The sequence below is a fragment of the Pelodiscus sinensis genome, chromosome 1 (genome assembly GCF_052426305.1).
Source record: "Pelodiscus sinensis isolate ZL-2025 chromosome 1, ASM5242630v1, whole genome shotgun sequence".
Taxonomy (NCBI): Eukaryota; Metazoa; Chordata; order Testudines; family Trionychidae; genus Pelodiscus; species Pelodiscus sinensis.
The window spans coordinates 70,895,156-70,914,294 of NC_143052.1; the positions used below are offsets into that span (position 1 = coordinate 70,895,156).

Genomic DNA, 19,139 nt, shown 5'->3' on the forward strand with positions numbered 1-19,139 from the left:
AGACAAAGAAATTTTCAAATTAATTTATACTTCATATTTACTGCAGCAACGTCTATTGGAAAGTGAGGCTTTTACATCAGCTTTGTGTCCTCTTTGACAAACTGGGCCTAAATTTTGCAGCATGAATCTATGGCCTTTGATGGAAATTTTGGAGCAGCTTCAAGTTTTCTTTTTTAAATTGGATATCAAAATAAATGCTAAAATAAGTATAATATTTATTTTGGGACTGTGGGATGGCAAATTAGCATGATGTCTGCTAAAAAGGATTATCTGTCAAACACTTAACCAGACAGATTTTAAAACTGCCAACATAAGATTCCTGAATTAATAACCCACTGAGGTGAATATGGCAGCTAACTCCTCCCATGCATAGTTTCAGGTTGTCAGAAGACACTGGTTTGTGTTCTGAAGGTTTTCTTTTCAACCATAAATGTTTGGAACAATTTCATTTTTAATAAAAAACCAACAAATGGTCTGGTAGCACTTTATAGACTAACAAAACACATAGATGGTATCATGAGCTTTCGTGGGCACAGCCCACTTCTTCAGATGACCGAAGAAGTGGGCTGTGCCCATGAAAGCTCGTGATACCATCTACATGTTGTGTTAGTCTATAAAGTGCTACCAGACCATTTGATGTTTTTTTTCCCTATAGCAGACTAACTCGGCTATCCCCTGAAGCTTCATTTTTAATGAAAGCTTAGATTCTGATTCACAATTCTATGACAAAAGTTGAGTTTTGTGAAGGCAAAATTGCAGAATACAGAAGGCCTTGACTATGACCAAATTGTATATGGTGTTTGTGATGTTAAGTTCGGATTTTCTTGTTACGGCTTGTTTACCAAAATATTTAAAATTATATGAGCAGCTATATAGAGAACAGCTTTTGAACATAGCTCTTTTTATAATGGGGCTAACAATTTCTCTCTAGATAAGTAACTTGGCTAAAACATGCAGACACACCTTTGTGAGCTGGCCATGATAACCTTATTAGCGGCTTTCAAACAAGAACTGGATTCGGGTATGTTTACATAGAAAGGTACTTATATGGTTTTAAATCTCAGCATGGACAGGGCCTTAGCAGGGTTTTGAAAGCATGAATGCTTATTTGTTTGCCACTTAGCAGCAAAGCTAAGATAAATGGTTCTTATGAAGCTTGAGTTTTTGATCTGCCAAAAAGGAGAACTTTAAAACTTTAAGTAACTGTGGTCTGGAAACTAATACCAAACAGCATCTATCTCTGCCGTAATTTTAACGAAAAACACACTCTTCCTTCTGCAATTTTTTGCTTCCCATATAACATACCTTTATGGTGTTTGCCCCCTGAAAATCCACCTACCTGCAGTACATTGCACAGCTGATGCACAGAACACAAAACCACAAGTCAATAGACAGGGTGATGTGTGTACATTGATTAGTTTAGGTAAGGGAAGTCTTAACAGAGAAGAAAACTAACCCTTTTTTAAGGAACAAGTCTCTCCATCAGACAAACTTCACTGTGGAGACAGCATGAAATCATAATTGAGCATTATATCCACAGTATTGACTTAAAGCTTATTGGCTACCTTTTGGGCATGTATGCAGTTTGAGTAGTCACATTAATGACCTCCATACACCTAAATTGGAATACCTCTACTTGCAGAACAGTATTACTCTTTTGCAAGGTTCCCTTGGCCCTTTTCATTTGTGAGGCAGAGAAACTTACAGCTGCAAGGACAAACGCCCTGATTATCATAGATGGTCAGCTTCAGTGTAAACTGCCTCAAACATGAATGCACTGACCTCAGAGACACTGGCCTTTTGATTCCCATCATGTTCATCAGATACTTCATATGAAGTAGCAGAACAAGATCAGTAACGAGGATATTCATACCCAAACCCAGCAACTGCTTCCATCAGCACTGATTTGGTTTTGGACATCTTATTAAGATAAAGACCAACAAATTATGAAGTATATTTTAAAAGTAATGCTGCCACGTGGCCAGTGATCAGGTGGTCACCAAAAGTGGTAAGATATAAACTGAATATCCAGCTAGACCACCTTAAGGACCCACCTAGAGAGTCAGCTAAGTGGTCTGAAAGGGGCTACCTCCCTTTGGGTTCTATGATGATGATATTTTCATAAGGAACATCAGTGAAACTGAACTAGTGGAATTCAGACACACTCACCCATTCTTGTATCAAACTGTATCTGTGAAGAGTTTTGAGATGCAGCTTCTATAGTACAGTTACTCTGGGACAGATCCTCAGATGAAGAAAATTGGCATAGCCACACTGGGAGATAACTATAATATCAGAGATATCACTCCATGGCAACTTGTAAGTAAATCCTGGTAATTGTACATGAAACTTTTCATCCTCAAGGATCCCAAAATATTGCTCACATTTTTTTCCCTCCTCTGCACATATAGCTAGGGAGATAAAACAGGGGGGAATGGAGAAGGAGGAGAAGTAGCACAATAGCATACTCCCCCTTTCTTTCACAAGTCAGCGTTTTGCGAGGTAATAGGGCCTGGAGACCAGTGGCAACATCCCTGCTCAAAAGTGCAGAGATTTCTCCACAAAAGATCACACCGACCTTTATAGCATTTTTCCTCATGAAATCTCCTTCCAATCCTTGACAACACTGAGGGGAAAGGACTTGGAATAGCAGTAAGCAGTTATCAATAGATGGGCCCCAGATGACTTGCATGGATGCCTCACAATTTGGGACATGGGCAGGAGTAAGATCCATCAACCATTCTGGTGGTCAAAACTAAGTGCAAACTATATGTTTCATAAAGAGCTTAAGTAGGAGGTGGTGCCCAGACCATTGGTGTGCAAATGAGGTTTTAAAACAGGTATTTCAATTATTTTCTTATGTTTTTCACAACTTTCTAATAGCTCAGAGAGCCATTAATGGGGCTTAAATACAGGCAGTCCCCGGGTTACGTACAAGATAGGGACTGTAGGTTTGTTCTTAAGTTGAATTTATATGTAAGTCGGAACTGGTACATATTGTAGGGGAAACTCTAGCCAAACATTTCTCCAGAGCTCAGTTTTATTCTCCCACACCTCACTTCCCGCAGTCCTTTATTCTCAAGCTGAGAAAAGCCACTCGGCGTCTCCCTGGTCTGCTGGGGGCGGGCGCTAGCTTCGCGTCTCCCTGGTCTGCTGGGGGGAAGCAGCTAGTGTGGGGTTGCCTCACCCCATTTGTAAGTAGGGATCCGATGTAAGTCGGATCCATGTAACCCGGGGACTGCCTGTAGCCCAAGTTCTGATCTTGTATTTCCACCTTCAAGGAACTAAAATACAAAGACAAGGCCTGAGGTTATATTCAACCAATAAATGGCTCTCTGAGATTAAAAAGTGCATAAAAACAATGAGGTTTCAACAAAAAGCTGGACACAAACACTACGAGGTAGATAGCACATGTCATATCCCTCTCTGCAAGAGAGGGCATTTTTGGCCAGTGAGACTGGTAAAAATACCTAATCTTATGAATCATAGAATCCTAGGGCTGGAAGAGAACTCAGGAGGTCATCGAGTCCAGCCCTCTGCCCAAAGCAGGACCAATCCCAACTAAATCATCCCAGCCAGGGCTTTGTCAAGCCAAGACTTAAACACCTCTAGGGATGAAGATTCCATCATGGGTCCCTAGGTAACCCATTCCAGTGCTTCACCACCTGCTAGTGAAATAGTTTTTCCTAATATCCAACCTAGACCTCCCCCACTGTAACTTGAGACCATTGCTCCTTGTTCTGCCATCTGTCACTGCAGAGAACAGCCTCTCTCCATTCTCTTTGGAACCTCCCTTCAGGAAGTTTAAGGCTGCTATCAAATCCCCCCTCACTCTTTTCTTCTGAAGACTAAATAAACCCAAATCCCTCAGCCTCTCCTCATATGTCATGTGCTCCAGCCCCCTAATCATTTTGGTTGTTCTCCACTGGACCCTCTCCAATGCATCCACATCCTTTCTGTAGTGGGGGGAGGGACAAAATTGGACACAATACACCAGCTGTGGCCACTTACCGGACATGCTTCATGGGGGGAGGGGAGGGAGGCACTGGCTGGGAGGGGAGCAATGCTGGCCGGGAGGGGGAGGGACAGGAAACAGAGCTAATGGGGGGGGGGGGGGCAACGGGGCTGGCCAGGAGATATGGGGGGGCCAACGGGAAGCAGGGCTGGTCAGTGGGGGGGGGGGGTCGTGTGGAATGGGGCTGGCCGCAGGATATCGGGGGGGGGCAGCTGGTGGGGGCGGAGCTGGCCAGGGGAGCTCAGAAGGAGGAGGAGGAGGAGGAGGGGAGAACTGGCTGCCGGAAACAGGGCTGGCAGGGGGTGCAATTTCTAGGCCACTGATAAATTACATGATTATAAAGCATAAGAACAAAATCCTTAATGCTGATTCTTGGGATTTTATACCATCCACATTCATTCACTCCCACAAATATCCTGCCTGCTTTTTAGCTTAGATCAAGGGTGGGCAAAATATGGCTAATGGGCTGCATCCATCCAGCCAAACTGCCAGATTCATCTTGCTACCATGCTGCAGTCCTGCAGGAGCCTTGGGCAGGCTTCCTGCCTGCTGTGCTTTCCTATGCCACTCAAAGCAGCCCACTATGAAGGCCATATGCATCTCTGTGCACTGTACACTTGGGGGAGCGGGAGAGGCGGGAAATACATTTCATGCTCTGCCCAGGCCAGCAGCACAATCTCACAGTTCCCATTGGCCAGAAAGCAACCAATGGGAGTTGCCTGGGCTGTGCTTGTGGCACAGGCAGCAGATGGAGGCCCCCATCTAGCCACTTTGAGCAGTATGCAGGGACATGGCAGACAGTGAGCCTGAGGGGTCCACTAGCCTGCTGTCTGGGACTGCCTCAGGTAAGCGCCTCCCAACCAGTGCCTGTATTTGGCACCCAACCCTCTGCACCTGTACTCCCAGACCCTGCTCTCCAATCCCCTGCCCCAGGTCACAACCCCCCAGAACCCAAACCCCAGGACCCCTCCCCCAGGTCACAATCCTCTTGCACAGCCTGCACCACTTCCTATGCCTCTGTTCCAGGTCAGAATCCTCTCCTGCATCCATACCCTCTCCCAGATCCTGTATCCACACTGTACCCCACTGTACCCCACCTGGGTCACAATCTCCTCCTTCACCCAAACTCCCTCCAGACCCCTCGCCCCCTTGTGCATCCCAATCCCCTACTTTCAGCACCAACCTCCATCCCAGAACCCTGCACCTCCTCCATTAATATCATGGAAAACTGCAGTCCTTGACCACTTACCAAATTCTTGCAGTGCCGCCCCCCCCATCAAAAATTACTGCCCACCCCTGGCTTAGGTGGATCTTTTATGTTTTTTCAATGCCTTGTTCCCTGTTCCTGAGGTCAGTAACCATGCAACTCCCTCAAGTCATCCTTGTTGCTTCACAGATAGATGTCTGCGTGTAACAGCCCCTTAAAAATGTATGTGACTCAATTTTTTGAGGATTGAAAATTAACTTACTCAGGGCTTTCTTTTGTAACCCCAACTTATTCGAGTAGTCAATATATTTACAAATAACGTGTACTACTTGCATGCATACTATTTGTTCCTGTGAGTAAAGTGGCAGGATTGGACCCTTAGATAGAGGTAGACTGTTGGTTTGTTCAGTATTTGTTATTAATAATGTTATACTACCTAGGAGTCTCTGTCATGGAAAAGGCCCTGTTGTGGTAGGTGCTGTACAAACATATTCTCTTTAATGGCTTTCTTTGTTCCATTATTGTAGATTTTTATTGTCCTCCTCTCTGATTTACACCTCCTACTTTCCTATAGTGTTTTTTTTGTTTGTTTCATTATTCTTTTTTATGCATGAGTTTTTGTTTAGGTTCTTGTTGTTCAGCTTAGTCACTTACCAATAATACATTTCTGGAGAACTTCACATCTGTTTCTGCATGAGTGGAGTGGCTGCTCCACAATCTAATGAGCAGGTGACTCTTCTCTGCTCAGACACATGCAGCCAGTGTAAATTTGTTGCCTGTTCTCCAAAGCCTGGCAGATCCACGCCCTAAATTTACGAGCTTTGGAGATTGTTCTGCAGTATTGTGCCAAAGGTTCTCATAAATATAGTTCCACTCCTCTTTTATTGATATCTTCCTAGTTGTACTTTCCCAGAAATATTTGTTTCACATCTAGGCAGTGGGTTCAAATTTCAGTGAGCACAGTGGTGACTGAAAACCTCTGTCATCCCATAGTTATTTGACCCACAGTTTTCTAGGCACAACAGTGCTCAGAAAACATGAGATCTTGACTGTCAATTTCAGTGGGGTGTCAAGTATGAAATGGGGATGGTAACTGGTCTGGCACCCTAATAAGTCATGTCTCAGAGTTAGTCTGTATCAGAAAGAACAAGGAAGAGTCTTGTGGCACCTTACAGACTAGCAGATTTATTAGATCATAAGCTTTTGTGGGTAAAATTTACTTTGTCAATCTGTGGTGCTATGGGATTCTTTGTCTTTTCAGTAGGTCATGATCTTTCCACATCAGAGCTATTACATTTCAAGGGTAATGCATGGTAATGCTGTTTTTGGCGCTTCCATATTCCATGGATGTCGTGGATCTGTCTCCTCAGACGCTGAGCCAAATTTTATGTGCATTTGAAATTCAGCACCAGTCCTTTGTTTTTAAAATACATACCAATGTTGGCATAAAGCTTTTGGCTTCTTCTCTCCCCTTGTAACTTATTGCTTCCTGAGTCTCCCATGCCACTAATGCCAAGCTTACTGCTCTGTATTAGGGATGTCATTGTGTAGACGACTACACGATTAACCAATAAGCCCAGACTTATTGGTTAATCTTGTCGACTACACACATTCCGCCTCACCCCTCTGCCTCTGTATTAGAGGCAGCAAGGGAGGGGAGCTGGAGCTGGGCCAGGAACTGGCTTAAAAGCTGGCTCCCCATGAGCACAGGATCCATCTGTCTCCCTCCCTCCATGCTGCTGCCTTTGATACAGAGGCAGCAGCACACAAGGTGAGAGGAAGCCAGCTCTCCATGCATATCAGCTCCTGTGAACCCACTTGCCACCCCTTGCTGCCTCCTACAGAGGTAATGGAGGAGGGGAGGCAGGAGCTGGTCCTGGGGGGAGCAAGCTTAAAAGCCGGTTCCCCCCCAGCTGGTTCCCAGTGTGGCCTACGTCCCCTCCCCCCCACTACTTCCTTTATCAGAGGAAGCAGCATGGGGAGGCAAGGGGGAGATGCTCAGAAGCAACCCCTGTCCATCCAGGGAGGTTCAAACTACCCGTGAAGAGAGGCTGTTCCATGGCAGCAACCTCTGTCTGTAGGGAGCTCCGATTCCCCATTCACAGGGGCTGCTGCCACCCACACTGCTGCCTCTTTATCAGAGGCAGCAGCACGGGGTGGCAGGCAGCTAGTCTGCCCAGAGAGCTGTTTTTTAAACTTGCTTCCCTCGCAGAATGGCTTATACCTAGTACCCCGCACAGCTGGCTCTGATACAGAAGCAGCAGCACAAGGTGGAAAGGGGCTCCCCCGGAGGGAAGCCGAAGTGTACTGGCTGCTCTCCCCACCCCTGGGAACTATCAAATAGTTGTGTAACCGCTAAGATTTCATGAGATTACACAACTATTCAGTTACAACTCCGTATTGTCCTAGATTCTCTCTGCATCTTTCTGAATATCAGTGTCATATATTAGCTTTTCTTCTGGCCACAGGCATATATCCTCTTTTTCTAAGGAGGTTGTATTTGGTATGTCTGCTAAAGGTTCTCCTGTCTGTCTGAATTTCTTTCAGCTGCTTGATATTGATCTGGCTATTGCATCTTAGACCTCAAATGCTCTGAGGTTTTTGTAAAATGTTGCTTACCTGAGCTGAGATCATCCCTTCCGCTTGCGCAAGTGAAAGGGAACTAATGCAAGGAGAAGGCCTGGAGTCTGTCTGGAAAAGGACGGGGTGCTGTCTCGGCACAGGGCAGCATTAAGTCCTGTGCAATCCCCTCCAGAGCTGCCTGCTGAGCACCTGCTAGAAAACTGAGCCAATGGCCACATGTGGAACAGTAAGGAATGTCCGCAGTTTATTCAGGATTGCCTCTGAGTCTGCAGATCTTGGGACTGCTCTTTCTCATTGATCCCTGAGAATTATGGGGCTGTGAGATATCTACATAGGAGTCTCCAAGTCATTCCCAGTAGAGGGGCTGATGTCCCTGTAAACTATATGAGTGATTCCATGGATTTCTCAGTACTCTTATAATGCCATTTTGGGTTTGTTCATTTTTTTTGGTGGGAGAGGGCAGTCTTTCCCTTGCTTTTATGTGATATTCATTCTCTTCAGCATTTCCCCTTAATCCTCTGAAAAAATCCTTTTGGCATCCGTCCCTTAGTCTTTTGTATGAACACACAGAATACATTTTATTTTATGGCAGTGTGTTCCTGTACTGCAAATAAATTACTTTCCAAGTTGCTTAGCAGTCTTGCTCTCCCCTTTTTCTCACCCTTATTCCTTTTAAATGAAAAAAGCAGTTATTTTTATCCTACCCTCATGTGCAGTTTACTTTTCATTTTGTGCATGTATTCATTTCTTTGATTTGCTTTTTAGTGCATTCTTGCAATCTTTAGAACCTACTTCCATTCCCTGTTGTTTTATCCATCTCTCCGTTTCTTAGCCTTGCTTACGTTTTGTAGTGTTTTTTTTTCCAGAATGAGCTTTCTGCCTTCTCTCTCTTGCCATACCATTTTGTAAAGTACTCCAAGAATAAAGCAGTCAGTAATTCCCACATTGTTCAAAATTTTGTGCTTTGCAAAAATCCAACCTCCTACTCATTTTTGGTCTTTTGTAATTTCAATTACAAACATAAGCCGAATTGTAATTACTTTTGATTAGGTGAACCAGGCTGGAGCAGCTGTATTTTCTGTTATATAATTCCACTCTTAAATACCTATCTCTTCCCCAATTTGGGAAAACCAAGTACTTAACACCTGAGCATGTTCCTCAGAAACTGTTGCAAAACATGGGGTAGATCTGCATAGGTGTTACTGAGAGGAGAACTTGCCTTTAAATTACTAATATTTGTACAATACTTAATTAAAAAAGTATCTAAGAAATACCTCCTCAATCAAGATAACACATGGCTGGGATATTATCAACATTCCCATTCAATGATGGTGCCAGCAGTTCTTTGTCTGTGTAGATTCTTGCATTAGTACCCTTCCTATCTAATTGCTATCTTATGATCCTTATCTGCTTCTTTTAACTATCCAATCTTGAGGTGCTTATCAGTAACCAGTTTTGCCTACTTGTTTTTCCCTGTCATATTTTCATACCCTCTTCTCCTTTGTCTCCCACCCCTTTTTTTCCCTTCCCTTCCCTTCCCTCCTCTTCTCTCCTTTCTCCTCTATTTATTTTGGGTCTGCATACCCTAAACTCAAAACTCTAGTCATCTGAAGAAGTGGGCTGTACCCACGAAAGTTCAGGATACCATCTACATGTTTTGTTAGTCTATAAAGTGCTACCAGACCATTTGTTGTTTTTTAAGTTTATCCTGTACAAACTAACTCGGCTACCTCCTGAAGCTTAAGAAATAAATGTCATTTGTAGTCCAAATGCTGAGTTCCATTTATGTTGACAAAAGTGACCACACCATATCTTGTGTGTGTGTTTGTGTGTGTGGGAGAGAAAGGGGAAGCAGCAGAGGGACATTTTCTTTCTTGTTGGAAGAAGGGTAGGAATGCTTACTGATGGCTGGGGAAGGAGGTCAGAAGCTGCTGCAAAAAAGGAGAGGTGGGGATCAGCGTGGTGATACTAAGAACAGAAGTGTGGAAGGCTTAAAAAGGGGCATGTCAGGTCATGAGAAGCCTTTTCTCCACACAGCAGGCAAGGCAACATTCACCCTCCCTCCTCATGAGGTGGCAAGTATCAGATTTGGTTAGGACCTGCTGTGGGCATCTCACTAGCCAATCCTTTTTAGGGGCACTGGGAAGGAATTTAGTTAGCCCTTACCACCATATGTTTTGCCTTCCTCAGTGGATGTCAGGGACCTATTGTGGTGAGGAGGAAAGGGAGTTAGACTGTGTGTCATTACTAGTTTTGTAAGAGTGGGGCAGATGTCCAGAGCAGACGCTCCATAGGGAAGGCATCCAGTGATCAGATAAATGGCCTGGTAAAAGACATGCAAAGGATATGTCTATTAAAGAACAGACTGGGGAGTGGGAGGGGAGAGGTGGTTTTGAGCTCCTCTGATTGGAATAGCAGGGAGTTAGCTCCCTTTCTTAAAGCACATTTTAACCTTCCTCCGAGGAGGGTGAGTGGTAAGGTCCCAGCAATGGATGGGGGAGGGACCTCGATGGAAAAAGAGGGGGAGCTAGTGGAAGACCCCCCGGATAATTATGTAATGAACATGGAGTAGCCTGAACTGTAACACTTTTATCTGCCGGGTAGTCCAGCCATCTTATAATAAAATAGTGCCCTGAGTAAATCCATAACAAACGTCTCCTGACTTTCCAGTATAGCTGGACAATGAAATAACCCTTAGCATCAGTATGATGAGCACTCAGCAATACACTTTGGAAAATCAGGCCACTTATTTAGGGTGCCTACTGCTAGGTATGTGCTTTTGAAAATCTTGGCCATAAAGTTAATTATATTTAACTGCTGTCTGGGGTATTTAAGGATAAAACCTTAAAGCAATGCATAGTTATCAAAGTGTACTGCTGCATTTGGGACTGATTCTGGGCAGTCTCAGGTCATGCTTGAGAGAGAGTTACTTCAGACAGATAATTTAACATTGAACAAATGCTTGGGGATATCCTGGATAGCCTCTTGGGGAAGATGGATTTTTTTTAATAAAGGCAATCTTCAACACAAGTTTCTATGTACAAGTCTATTGCTTCCCCTTCTGTTCTGTACAAGATCTTCAGAACAGTATATAACCCCTTTCATTTACCCCCTCTTAATTTTCATTCTCCTCTTCCAAGATTTCAACTGATTCTAGGATGATAAAATCTATTTTCTGTGCTTGTATTTCTGGCTTTTTTTTTTCATGCTTCTTGCATTCGTGTGTACAACACAAATGGAGTGTCCTCTGCATGACCTCCCTACCATTTCTTAAGTATTAAGCACTATTTCCTGGTGTCTTTTGCTCTCTAGAGCTCTCTAGAGCTAACAGTATTTGTTTCACTGCCCAAGACTGTTTTCTCCTGGCTACTGATTTGCTTGTTTTATCTGTTTCTTATGTCTTCTCTGGTTGCTATAAAACCCCATCCTCTCTTGGATTCCTGTCGGAAATGGCCATTGTTTGGATTAGGTAATTAACCAGATCTAAGGGCTGGAAACCAATTGATGTTTTGAAAGTTTGCACTGGCTGCAGGAAATAATTAACCTTTGATGCCTCCCCAAATCATCCTATGGAAAAACACTGAGGCCTGGGAGACACTGTGTTATTTATTTCAGTGTCTAGAAGTACCTGTTTGTAAGCATTTTGGGGGCACTTACAAAGCATTAATGGAAAATACACTTAAAATGGCAAGGAAATTGAATTAGTGTGATTTTCACAAGAGACCTTGCTGGATGTGAGACCTAATGTTCCCTTAGTTATGTCCAAGCCAATGCTGGAAAGTACTGTCCTGCTAGTGTAGACAACAGAGTTCAACACTTCAGTAGTTTAGCCAGAGGCAGTCCTAGATGGGCACTGCATGGTGTCCTGTTGCCTCAGTCACACCCACTGAGGCTAAAGCTATATCCACGCAGCCAAGTTCTGTTGACAAAACTTATGCCAACACCCAAATGCTGACAAAAGAAAAATCACTAGAGGGCATTCACGCTTGCTCTCTTTGTTGACAGATCATGCCCATACTGGTGGCACCATCATTAATAGTGTGAGCAATACACTGTGGGGATATATCCCATAGTGCAGTGTTGTGGGAAGGCAGAGCTGATTCCTGAGTACCTTGAGATTCCCTTCGAGTTCTTCCCAGCAGCTGAGGAGGCTGTGGAGTGGCATCATATGTAGTTCTGTGAGCTCTCCGTGCTGAGGAATATCAAAGCACCATAGAAGTCTGTCCCCCTCACATTGCAGAAGCAGTCTGCCTGCTGCTGTGTTTCTAGCAGGGCAGAAAAGAAGCATTCCAATGATTTGCTCTTTGTTCCTCAAACAGAGCAGCACATTCAGCTGTCACATACTTTCCAGAGTTTTTAAAGGGGAGGGGCACATGTCTGCAGGACAGCAGAGATCAAAACACTGCCATCAGAGCAGGCATTGTGGGATACTGGTGGACTGTTGCCCGTCAACACATGCCTTTTTGTGCAAGACCTCTTGTGCAATAAGGCTTATTCCTCATAGAAAGAGGAATAACTCTTGCGCAAAAAGCCCTGTGTTCTTACAATTTCCTGTACTTTTTCTTGTGCAAGAACACGCTTGTAGTGTGGACAGTCCACAAGTTTTTGTACAAAACGGCCATTTTTGTGCACAAACTCTGCAGTGTAGACATAGCCTGAATCTCTGACTCTATGGCTGTGTCTACACTGGCATGAATTTCCGGAAATGCTTAAAACGGAACAGTTTTCCGTTATAAGTATTTCCGGAAAAAGAGCGTCTACACTGGTAGGCTGCTTTTCCGGAAAAGCCCTTTTTCCGGAAAAGCGTCTGTGGCCAATGTAGATGCGCTTTTCTGGAAAAAAGCCCCGATTGTCATTTTCGCGATCGGGGCTTTTTTCCGGAAAAGACTACTGTGCTGTCTACACTGGCCCTTTTCCGGAACAGTTTTCCGGAAAAAGGACGTTTGCCTGAGCGGGAACAGCATAGTTTTTCCGGAAAAGCAGCGGATTTCTTACAGTAAATCGTCACTGCTTTTCCGGAAATTCAAGGGGCCAGTGTAGACAGCTCGCAGCTTATTCCGGAAAAGCGTCTGCTTTTCCGGAATAAGTGGCCCAGTGTAGACACAGCGTCCGTGTGGAAGAGGTCTTGAGTGGAAAAAAGTTCCACCATAGCCCAAGTTTGGAGTGAAAGCTGACAAGTGATAGACCTGATAATAGTGGGGGATGTTCTTAGAAGAACATTTATTCTTAGCCAGCCTAATTTCACCAACTGAACTGGTGAAATTTGCTTTGCCAGGTGAAAAGGATGCTTCAGGACTTAGTGGGTTTGATAGAGGCATTGCAGTAAGCTTTGAAAACGAGGGCATAAGGTGTTCAGAAGTACAAGCCCATCCTAACTCAAGAGTCATTTAATGAAATATTAGTGCTCAGCTTTTGAAAAATTCCACCTTAGAGGGCAATGGGATAGTGTATAGAAAATGTAACAGACACATCCTTTCTGTCTTGCACAAAAGGTACAAGCAAGGTGAGCAACAGCTGAAGTTTTCATTTGTAAGGGTACGTCTACACTGTGTGGCTCTTCCAGAATATTGGCGGTATCCTGAAATAGCTAGCCTGTGTCTTAACAAGCCACATGTGTCAGCCAATGGTCAGGGCAGTGTATGTGTGTGTGTGTGACACCCAAGTCTTTAACTGCTAAGACACAAGGTCCCATCGCAGCGGGCAGCCTAGGAGGCTGAAGGGCACCCCGAAAGTTTAACATCCGTGCCTTTACTGCTAGGACCGGGGTCCCGTCGCAGAGGGCAGCCAACAGGCTGACAGACGCCCCAGAATTTATAGGAAGAGCTTATTACATCTCAGATTTCAGCTGCTAGGATACAGAATCCCTTCGCAGCGGGCAGTCTAGGGAAGACTGAGAGATGCCCCAACGGATCTGTCACCTGGGAGTGACACGATCCAAAATGCCGAAGCTCTTCCTATACCTGTCCCTTATGACCGGCTGAAGTTCTTTTAAATTGTGTTTGGTTCTGTTATAGCAACTGAAGGAGTCAGGTTAAAGCTTAACCAGTTACAGGTTTATTAAAAAGGCTTATAAAGCATGTGGTTACAATGGCTATTGCTCTACTTCTTAACTGCTAGCAAATATAGATCTTAAAATGGTTACAAAGAAAAAGGAGGATAGAAAATAATGGTACCAAGTGACAGCTTAATCTTTAAAGAGCTCTAACACTATGTATATACTTAAACAAAGAACACATACAGGTACAATTTTTACCCCCTTCTGTGCCTCTCGACTCCAGCGGGTCAGGCCAGGGTCGGTCCCTCAATTCCTCGGAAAGACGAATACGAGGTGGACGTCCCCATGGAACCTCAGGAGGTCAAACACCAAACCCGACCAGCAGATAGATGGTAGATTGACGCTCAGAGTAAGTGTGCTGCTGGACCCATCTTTATACCCCTAGGGGCCCGTATCATCTTTCTTATCTAAGATGTCAAATTGTACTGGTCTGTTTGTGGCGCCAGTTCTTACAGGGGAGTTTCAAATAATTTAAACTTGTAAGAGAGAGAGAGAGCTAAATTAGGAGTACCGGACATTCTTTGCTGGGCAGGAGATTCCTCCCCCCTCCCCAGACGAGTGTGTGATTGTATCAATATGGGTTTCAGTCAAGGGCACTCCTCGGCAGCCTCTTGGCCAGCGATTAGTTTGACCACCCTCTTATCTCTTCTTACAGTTGTCCAGGGTCACTGGATGAGCCCAGCATATCTGAGCCTCCTGCTCCAAGGCTTTCAAAGACCATGCTGTTTTATTGCTGTGTGTGCCCTGCATGCTTTCAAGCAAGCAAAGATGGATGTCACAGTGGGGGAGGAGGGTTCATGTCTGGCTACAACATGTTGTTTCAAAATATTTTTTTGAAATAACGGGCACACTATTTCTGCATTCCTGTAAACCTCGTTCTACGGGGGCTAAGAGATGTCTCAAAATAGTGCGTTATTTCAAAATTTGGTGCTGTGTAGATGTGCCAAATTTCAAAATAAGCTATTTTGAAATAGAATCGAAATAAGATACGAGTTTGGGTGCTGTGTAGATGTAGCCTAAGTGTAGTCCTTCCCTTGATGTTTGGCTCCATATCCCTGGTGCTTGCAACCTGGAGTGACTTCTTCCCCTTCTCATATGACTTGGGTCCTGGGTTTATTGTTGCATGACCCGGTGCCTCCACCCAATGTGACTTCTCTTTGTGCCTGGGATACAAGGGGTTATATTAGTAGGGAAAATAACAGATATTCCTTTCTTTAAACAAGGACCCTGATCTAGCACGTAAGAAGCAAAATACAATAATACAAATTCCCACCAATGAAATCCCACACCCAAAAATTAATGGGTCAAAGGTGGACTTTACTGAGGACAAGAAATGGAGGCACTAGTGAAGGAAGGGGTGAATGTTAGTGAACAAAAACTAAAACATTAATGATATAGCAAATTCCCCTCCCCTCACCGCTACATCACAAATCCCAGCTTCATCCCTGGCACCCAGCTGGAATGCCTTGAGTCCAGAGATGGGTTTAACAGCAGTACAAACATTGGATGACTTAAATAGTGTAACCCTCTTACAGTATTTTCACCCCTGGATGGAGGCAGGACCTTCCCCGGGTTCACTGGTCTGGAGTCCTGAGGAGGTCTTGGCTATCTCTGCAGCATGGGAACTATCTAGTCCCCACTGCAGTTAAAAGCTTCCCTTTGTAGAGATTTGGAGCTAAGCAGAGAGTTTAACCACCTGGCTGTTCTCCTTTCTCAGCTCCAAATTCAAAAGTTCACAACTGGGCCAGGAATTCGTTCTCTTGTTGGCTCTGGCTAGAGCATTCAGCCCTTTCTGTCCCTGCCCCATATTGTAATCATACTAGGAAATGGTGTCCAGAGACTCTGGAATGGTTATTGTAGTCCAGGGGTGGGGAACCTCAGGCCTCGGGGCCGGATGTGGCCCCCGGCTTGACTGGATATGGCCCCTGAGGCTCAGGGCTCCTGTCCTAGCACTGGGGAGCCTGTGTCTACTGAGGGATGGGAGCATGCAAAAATCTGCTAGCCTGGACACCACTGGGCTCTGTGGTGTGAGGGAAATGTGGAGAGTGTCTTTTGTCTTCTCAGTCAGAGGCCATGTCATTGAGGGTTTGGGTTTTTTTTGGCCTCTCACTTGTGTGTGACCCCCTACTGATTTTTTTCCTTGGGTCAGCGGCCCCTGACCCAAAAAAGGCTCCCCACCTCTGTTGTAGTCCATAGGGCAGGACCCTTAAAGACTTAATCCAGTGTTGTTGGATCTGCCAAACTCCAAACGGATTAACACAAATAATGACTTTTTTTAAAGAATGTGCACTCTTTGGGGCAAAGACCATGTCTTTCTTTGTGTTTGTATGATGAAACTTCAATCCTGATTTGTGGCCATTGGGCGCTACTATATTAGAAATAATGGTAATAAAACCATACAGCCCTCTTGTATCAGTGAGCCTACAGTATGAATGTTTTCCCATCACTGTGTTACAGTTTCACTTTTAATAAGCACTTGTTAAGATTCAAAAATTCAACCTTAACTAACAATTATGGTGGAGAAAAGACTTCATTTAATATGTTCACTGGCTGAAATGTTAATGTTCAACACTCAGCTCCCAGAGAGAAACAAAACACAATAAAACAGTGTTGGAATTATGTGTTAAAGCAGGAAATGGCTCGGGCATGCTTTCCTGCTCTTGTCCTCAAACATGATTATGTTTTCCTGCTGTCTGCTGATCAGCTATTGACTTATTGGCACTCGGATTAGACTTTGCAGATAATAAATTACCAGGGAAAAAGCATGTTGCTTTCTAAGAATAATCAGTTTTCTTGGATGCCGCTGTCATTGGAATGCTCAAGACTTAATAGAAGCAGAGACTTTTCTTCTCTCTTTGCAAAACTCTCACAAATCCATGTTGCTTTTGACACCCTGACAACTCATGCTGGTCAGTTGTTTTTAGTACTGTTGAACTGTGCATGAAAAAGTCATTAGCCCCAATGAAGAGACTTGCTAAAATTACTAGAACAGAAATAAAAAGATTCGGAAAGAAAGTAGCAGGACTTGGAGAAAGGGTTGGGGGAAAATGCCATCTAAACACCCATGTTTAGAGCCCTGCACATCCATGGATATCTGCTTTATATCTGCTTTATATCCAAAGGAGGAGTTTTGGGGGGGTGTGGAGGGAGAGGGGGAGGGAAGGGGCAGCAGCCATGTGCTCCAGGAGGGAAAGAAGTTCACCAGCCAGGTGTGAGAGGCATGCACTGCATGCAAGTACTTTTCCCTCACTCCCTAACAGTCCTGGGAATGGGAAGAAAAGCAAGCCATATCCCGGAGCGCACTACTGCTGGCCCTCCCCTCCCCAAACTCCATCCTTGTTAATATCCGGAGATATCCACATCGGTGGATATGGATGCAAGAATCTGCAGCTCATTTTTGTGGATCCAGCTCATTTTTGTGGATTCGAACCAGAAAGTGCACGCTGGAACACGTTAGTTCAAACCAAACCCCTTGGTCCGAGCTAACGTTACTCCTCAAAAAATTGCATCCAAAAAATGAGGAGTAATGTTAGTTCGAACCAAGGGGCTTGGTTCAAACTAACACATCTCGGTGCGTAATTCCTGGTTTGAATCAGCTGTTGAGAGGAGTAACACGCAGGCGAGATCATGCTAATGAAGCGCAGGATATTTAAATCCCTGCTTCATTAGCAATTTCGATTGTCTACGTTTGCATCCCTAGCTCGAACTAGGGAGAGAGTGTAGACGTATCCATAGTCAAGGCACTGCTGTGTTTCTATTATGGTCACCTTACAAGATAAAATTAACTATGCAGATGGGACAGAAAACATCATGCTCTAAATGAACTCTAGTCTGTTTTATGGAATCATCTTGGAAAAGGGTAATGAAAGTCTTATAATCTATTTTTGGCTTGATTCCTGGAGTTAGAGTTGCCTGGCACAATTTTGAGCTCTTATGTCTTGTAACTCGAAGATTAGAAAAAAATTGACAGGGTGATTTAAGCACTAATTTTCAGTGCCTTAGGTTGCTGCATGTTTGTACACCTACATGGTACTGCACAAGTTGGACTGCATGTTCAGACTGAGGCTTTTCACTTCTAGACACACAGATCACGATCTCACACTTTTGCATCCAGTTGTTATCATGCAAAATAGACATGTATGTGCATCTTTGCAAATACAAGCCTACCAGCAGGATGACAAACTGGAATACAAGGATAACCTGTAATATATCTCTAGGATTTTTCAAGTTGCTGATGTGCCAGAATTTGTTTGGCAAAGATTCAGAACTACCATGGGTTGTGCTGTGCTCAAAATAAAGATAGAAAATAATTATCTTATATCTGACCCCTTCATCCCATCAAGACTGCTGTTCATGAGCCACTTGGGGAAAATTTTGATTAACTTAAAATGCCTGAGGGCACCCTGTGGATGTTTTATAGATAGGGATAGTCTAAATGAACATAATTTACAGCAAAGCTATATTTATGGCCCTGTTGTACCTGAAAGGTACTGACCTATTTGGAGGTGGTATGAAGCCACATCCCTCAGGCTCATAAGGGGTCGGCACACACCACCTTCCCTTAAGACAGGGGTGGGAAACAAGGGTGGAATTTCGAGTGTGTGGGGGGGCAGCAGCTATGCACTCTGGGATGTGACTAGTTTTTCATCCCATTCTCTGTACGCTAAGGGAGTGAGGGGAAAGTGCTTGCAATCCTGGCAGCCAGGTGTGAGAGGCATGCACAGATTGCAAGCACTTTCTCCTCACTCCCTTAGCATCCAGGGAATGGGATGAAAAGCTAGCTGCATCCCAAAACTCACGGCTGCTGCCACCCCATACACTTGAAATGGCACCCTTGGTGTGGAACCTTTTTTGGGTAGGGGGTTGCTGACCCATTGATTTTACTATCGGGCAGGAGGCAGTGGGGGCTTGAGTGCCAGTGTAGGCTCCCTAATGCTGGGGGAAGAGGGGAAGAAACCTACACCCCAGAGGCTGGATCCAGACAAGCAAGAGACCACATCTGGCCCCTGGGCCTTAAGTTCCCCACCCCTGCCTTAAGAGGAGATGCCAAACAAATTCCATGCAACATCTGATTAAAGTAAAAAGAGAATTGGTAAAATGGTCCCACCTCATTCTATCTCCTTATTCAATGTCACAATGGATGCTAGGAAGGCACAGTCCCTGAACTCCAGGGAACACAGATCCAAATGGTGTAAAGGGAAGAAGCTTATGACTCCTACCCAGCACCACCCTCCCTGCTCTGCCATGGAACACCTGTGCCAGGTCCTGAAATGATAATC

The 19,139-nt window shown here is 44.4% G+C and overlaps 2 long non-coding RNA genes across 3 annotated transcripts in view; one reads left to right on the forward strand and one right to left on the reverse strand.

Moving 5' to 3' along the window:
* Positions 1-19,139, forward strand: part of LOC149525586 (uncharacterized) — a 229,487-nt gene that overhangs the window by 48,569 nt on the left and 161,779 nt on the right. The window lies entirely within an intron of this gene.
* Positions 11,786-19,139, reverse strand: part of LOC112545045 (uncharacterized) — a 57,214-nt gene continuing 49,860 nt past the window's right edge. For both annotated transcript variants that reach the window (XR_012904848.2, XR_012904846.2), the window contains exon 4: positions 11,786-12,070. This is a non-coding gene — a long non-coding RNA (uncharacterized LOC112545045). The remainder of the gene's footprint in view (positions 12,071-19,139) is intronic.